Raw genomic sequence first — 6,499 nt, 5'->3', positions numbered from 1 at the left:
ATTAAGACATTGTGGAAATTGTTTCACAATTAATACCGCCTGGAACACCATAGTGTGATGGTGTGTCCGAACATCATAGTTGCACCCTATTAGATATGGTGCTTACCATGATGTCTCTTATCGAATTACCACTATCGTTCATGGGTTAGGCATTAGAGACAACCACACTCACTTTAATAGGGGCACCACGTAATTCCGTTGAGACGACACCGTTTGAACTATGGTTTAGAGAAACCTAAGCTGTCGTTTCTTGAAAGTTTGGGGCTGCGACGCTTATGTGAAAAAGTTTCAGGTTGATAAGCTCGAACCCAAAGCGGATAAAATGCATCTTCATACGACACCCAAAACAGTTGGGTATACCTCCTAATTCAGATCCGAAAGCAATAGGGATTGTTTCTTGAATCGGGTCCTTTCTCGAGGAAAGGTTTCTCTCGAAAGAATTGAGTGGGAGGATGGTGGAGACTTGATGAGGTTATTGATCCATCACTTCAACTAGTGTGTAGCAGGGCACAGGAAGTTGTTCCTGTGGTACCTACACCAATTGAAGTAGAAGCTTATGATAGTGATCATGAAACTTCGGATCAAGTCACTACCGTACCTCGTAGGGTGACAAGGATGTGTACTGCTTCAGAGTGGTACAGTAATCCTGTCTTGAAGGTCATGTTGCTAGACAACAATGAACCTACGAGCTATGGAGAAGCGATGGTGGGCCCAAATTCCGACAAATGGTTAGAAGCCATGAAATCTGAGATAGGATCCATGTATCAGAACTTTGGTGGACTTGCCCAATGATCGGCAAGCCATTGAGATAAATGGATCTTTAAGAAGAAGACGGACGTGGACGGTAATGTCACCATCTATGAAGCTCGACTTGTGGCGAAGAGTTTTTCACAAGTTCAAGGAGTTGACTACGATGAGATTTTCTCATCCGTAGCGATGTTTAAGTCCGTCGGAATCATGTTAGCATTAGCTGCATTTATGAAATCTGGCAGACGGATGTCAAAACGAGTTTCCTTACCAGTTTTTGTAAGGAAAGGTTGTGTGTGATACAATCAGAAAGGTTTTGTCGATCCTAAGGATGCTGAAAGGTATGCTGGCTCCAGCGATCCTTCTAAGGACTGGAGTAAGCATCTCGGAGTTGGAATATGCACTTTGATAGGACGATCAAAGATTTTGGGTTTATACAAAGTTTGTGAGAAACTTGTTTTCCAAAGAAGTGAGTGGGAGCACTATAGAATTTCTGATGAGTATATGTTGTTGACATATTGATGATCAGAAATGATGTAGAATTTCTAGAAAGCATATAGGGTTATTTGAAAGGTGTTTTTCAATAGAAAACCTGGATTAAGCTACTTGAACATTGAGCATCAAGATCTATGAGGATAGATAAAAAAACGCTTAATGGTACTTTCAAATGAGCACATACCTTGACATGATCTTGAAGGTGTTCAAGATGGATCAGTCAAAGAAGGAGTTCTTGCCTGAGTAGTAAGGTACGAAGTTAAGACTTAAAGCTCGACCACGGCAGAAAAGAGAGAAAGGATGAAGGTCGTCCCCTATGCTTTAGACGTAGGCTCTACAGTATGCTATGCTGTGTACCACACCGGAAGTGTGCCTTGCCATGAGTCAGTCAAGGGGTACAAGAATGATCCAGGAATGAATCATTGGACAACGGTCAAAAATTGTCCTTGAAGTAAATAAGGACATGTTTCTCGATTATGGAGGTGATAAAGAGTTCGGCGTAAAGGGTTACGTCGATGCAAGCTTTAACACCTATCCAAATAACTCTGAGTAGCAAACCGGATACGTATAGTGGAACAACCATTTGGAGTAGCTCCAAGTGGAGCATGGAAGCAGCATTTACAATATGACCTAGAGATTTGCGAAGTACATACGGATCTGAATGTTACAGATCCGTTGACTAAAACCTCTCTCACAAGCAAAACATGATCAAACCCCAGAACTCATTGAGTCTTATCACATGATGATGTGAACTAGTTTAGTGACACTAGTAAACTCTTTGGATGTTGGTCACATGGTGATGTGACCTGTGAGTGTTAATCACATGGCGATGTGAACTAGATTATTGACTCTAGTGCAAGTGGGAGACTGTTGGAAATATGTCCTAGAGGCAATAATAAAAGTGTTATTATTATATTTCTTTGTTCATGATAATAGTCTTTTATTCATGCTATAACTATATTATCCGGAAATCGTAATACACGTGTGAATACATAGACCACAATATGTCCCTAGTAAGCCTCTAGTTGACTAGCTCGTTGTGATCAATAGATAGTCATGGTTTCCTGGCTATGGACATTGGATGTCGTTGATAACGGGATCACATCATTAGGAGAATGATGTGATGGACAAGACCCAATCCTAAGCCTAGCACAAAGATCGTGTAGTTCGTATGCTAAAGCTTTTCTAATGTCAAGTATCTTTTCCTTAGACCATGAGATTGTGCAACTCCCGGATACCGTAGGAATGCTTTGGGTGTACCAAACGTCACAACGTAACTGGGTGGCTATAAAGGTGCATTACAGGTATCTCCGAAAGTGTCTGTTGGGTTGGCACGAATCAAGACTGGGATTTGTCACTCCGTGTAAACGGAGAGGTATCTCTGGGCCCACTCGGTAGGACATCATCATAATGTGCACAATGTGACCAAGGGGTTGATCACGGGATGATGTGTTACGGGAACGAGTAAAGAGACTTGCCGGTAACGAGATTGAACAAGGTATCGGTATACCGACGATCGAATCTCGGGCAAGTATAATACCGCTAGACAAAGGGAATTGTATACGGGATCGATTGAGTCCTTGACATCGTGGTTCATCCGATGAGATCATCGTGGAACATGTGGGATCCAACATGGGTATCCAGATCCCGCTGTTGGTTATTGACCGGAGAACGTCTCGGTCATGTCTGCATGGTTCCCAAACCCGTAGGGTCTACACACTTAAGGTTCGATGACGCTAGGGTTATAAAGGAAGTTTGTATGTGGTTACCGAATGTTGTTCGGAGTCCCGGATGAGATCCCGGACGTCACGAGGAGTTTCGGAATGGTCCGGAGGTAAAGATTTATATATGGAAAGTTGTTGTTCGGGTTCCGGAAAAAGTTTGGGTTTTTTCGGTATTGTACCGGGAAGCTTCCAGAAGGTTCCGGAGGATTCCGGAGGGGTCCGAAGGTCCGGAAATTGTTCCACCACGTCCAATACAGTAGCATGGGCTGTAGGGGGGCGCCCTAGCCTTAATGGGCCAAGGGCACCAGCCCCCCAAGGCCCATGCGCATGGGAGGGGGGAAACCCTAAGGGGGAGGGCCTCCACTTGACTTGGGAGGCACTCCTCCCCCCTTGGCCGCACCCCTTCCTTGGAGGAAGGGGCAAGGCTGCGCCTCCCCCCTCTCCCTTTCCCCTATATATAGTGGAGGGGAGGGAGGGCAGCTGCACCTGAAGCCCTGGCGCCTCCCTCCCTCCCGTGACACCTCCTCCTCTCCCGTAGGTGCTTGGCGAAGCCCTGCGGGATTGCCACGCTCCTCCACCACCACCACGCCGTTGTGCTGCTGCTGGATGGAGTCTTCCCCAACCTCTCCCTCTCCCCTTGCTGGATCAAGGCATGGGAGACGTCACCGGGCTGTACGTGTGTTGAACGCGGAGGTGCCGTCCGTTCGGCACTAGGATCTCCGGTGATTTGGATCATGACGAGTACGACTCCTTCAACCCTGTTCTCTTGAACGCTTCCGCTTAGCGATCTACAAGGGTATGTAGATGCACTCTCCTTCCCCTCGTTGCTGGTTTCTCCATAGATAGATCTTGGTGACACGTAGGAAAATTTTGAATTTCTGCTACGTTCCCCAACAGGCTGCATAAACACATTCGACATAAGGGAAAGCTGTGCAATAAACGAATACTATGAATTACTTTGGTATCCGGATACTTACGATTTTGCCAGGGGCTTGGCCCTGGGCACCCACTCCTCTCTGTCGTCGTCGGCATCGGTGGAGTAGTCCAGAGAAAGGGTTTTCCCCTTCTTGGACCCTTCGGCCTCCCTAGTTGGGGCGGCCTTCCTTTTCTTCCCTTCCCCCGCTGGAGGGGGAGGGGTCTCTTCTTCCTCCTCCTCGTCTTCATGGGAGGAGTGCGCCTCGGATTCGTCGGATGGTGAATCCGACACCTCCGGGCGTCGGGCACTCTTTCGAGTCCCCGTGGCCTTCTTCTTGGCCCTCTTCTCCGGCACCACATAGGGTGCTGGAACCAGCAGCTTCGCCAGGTGAGCGTCCGCTGGGCCTTCGGGCAAAGGAGCCGGACAGTTGATCTGTCCGGACGTCACCTGCCAATCCTGTCAGAGGAAAGGGAGCTTAGATCCCGCATAGAATCAAGCTATGTAAAACTGATACCCTGTAAAAGGAAAAACAACTTACCGCGAGCGCGTGACGCTGCGCGCTGAATCCGCGATCCTTGGTAGCGGATGTAGGAGCCTCGGCGCCCTTGAAAAGCATCCTCCTGGCATCTTCGTACGTCGTGTGGAAGAGCCTGTTTAGAGTTTGATGCTGCGCTGGGTCGAACTCCCAAGAATCGAAGGCCCGTCGTTGACACGGGAGGATCAGGCGGATGAGCATAACCTGGACTACGTTGACAAGTTTGAGCTTCTTGTTCACCAGGGTTTGGACGCATGTTTGGAGTCTAGTCAACTCTCCTTTTTTACCCCACGACAGGCCGGTCTCCTTCCAGGAGGTGAGCCGCGTAGGGGGTCCGGACCGAAACTCGGGGGCTGTGACCCATTCGGGGTCGCACGGCTCGGTGATGTAAAACCACCCCGATTGCCACCCCTTCAGGGTCTCCACAAAGGAGCCCTCGAGCCACAGGACGTTGGCCATCTTGCCAACCATGGCACCGCCGCACTCCGCCTGGCTGCCACGCACCACCTTCGGCTTGACGTTGAAAGGCTTAAGCCATAGGCCGAAATGGGGGCGGATGCGGAGGAACGCCTCGCACACGACGATGAACGCCGAGATGTTGAGGACGAAGTTCGGGGCTAGATCGTGGAAATCCAGGCCGTAGTAGAACATGAGCCCCCGGATAAATGGATGCAGAGGGAAGCCCAGTCCACGGAGGAAATGGGGGAGGAATACCACCCTCTCATGGGGCCTAGGAGTGGGGATGAGCTGCCCCTTTTTGGGAAGCCGGTGCGCGATATCGCTAGCCAGATATCCGGCCTTCCTCAGCTTTTTGATGTGTCCCTCCGTGACGGAGGAGACCATCCACTTGCCTCCCGCTCCGGACATGACTGGAGAAGGTTGAGGTGGTAGTGCGGACTTGGGCGCTAGAGCTTGAGTGTGCAAGAATGGATAGGCAAAGGAGGAAGAAGGCGTGGGTGAAAAGGTGGATCCTTGTCCCCTTATATGGGTGGACGCAACTACGTGTCCCCACCAGCCTGGTAAAACTCGCTTATCTCCAAACGCCGTAATCGATGGCGCGGTTGGGTTACCCACGCCCGTATTGATGAGAATCCCGGAATAAGGGGACACGATCTCTGCTTTAACAAGACGTGCCAAGGAGACCACCTCGCGTAACGCGCTAAGATGGGACAGTAAAACGGTTCGAATAAAAGCTTGTCCATGGTGTGATGTCACACTACGGAATACGTCAGCAGATTAGATTTGTGTAAATATTATTCTCTCTATGGAAATATGTGGAAACTTATTTTGCAGAGCTGGACACTATCTTTGTGTTCAAAATCTTCTATGAAGTACTTGGAGGAGGAACCCACCTTGCAATGCCGAAGACAATTTGCGCGCCGGACTCATCGTCATTGAAGCCTGGTTCAGGGGCTACTGAGGGAGTCCTGAATTAGGGGGTGTTCGGATAGCCGAACTATACCTTCAGCCGGACTCCTAGACTATGAAGATACAAGATTGAAGACTCCATCCCGTGTCCAGAAGGGACTTTCCTTGGCGTGGAAGGCATGCTTGGCGATACGGATGTTCAGATCTCCTACCATTGTAACCGACTCTATGTAACCCTAACCCTATCCGGTGTCTATATAAACCGGGGGGTTTTAGTCCGTAGGACAACATACACATCAACAATCATACCATAGGCTAGCTTCTAGGGTTTAGCCTCTCTGATCTTGTGGTAGATCTACTCTTGTACTACCCATATCATCAATATTAATCAAGCAGGACGTAGGGTTTTACCTCCATAGAGAGGGCCCGAACCTGGGTAAAACTTCGTGTCCCTTGCCTCCTGTTACCATCCGGCCTAGACGCACAGTTCGGGACCCCCTACCCGAGATCCGCCGGTTTTGACACCGACACTAACACTAAAAAAACAACCCGCCAGCCCATACAACCCGGAACCCACCCGTGGATCCCCACCCACCCCCACCACTTTCCCCCTCCCGGCCGACCACCACCTCCCTACGCGCCGCCAGGCCGGCCGCCCACCCCCTCTAGATGCACCGCCCGGCCGCCCACCCACTCCCAATGCGCCGCCCGGCG

This window comes from Triticum dicoccoides, chromosome 7A (assembly GCF_002162155.2).
Source record: "Triticum dicoccoides isolate Atlit2015 ecotype Zavitan chromosome 7A, WEW_v2.0, whole genome shotgun sequence".
In the NCBI taxonomy this organism is placed as follows: domain Eukaryota; kingdom Viridiplantae; phylum Streptophyta; class Magnoliopsida; order Poales; family Poaceae; genus Triticum; species Triticum dicoccoides.
Note: the sequence above shows the minus strand (reverse complement) of the source record.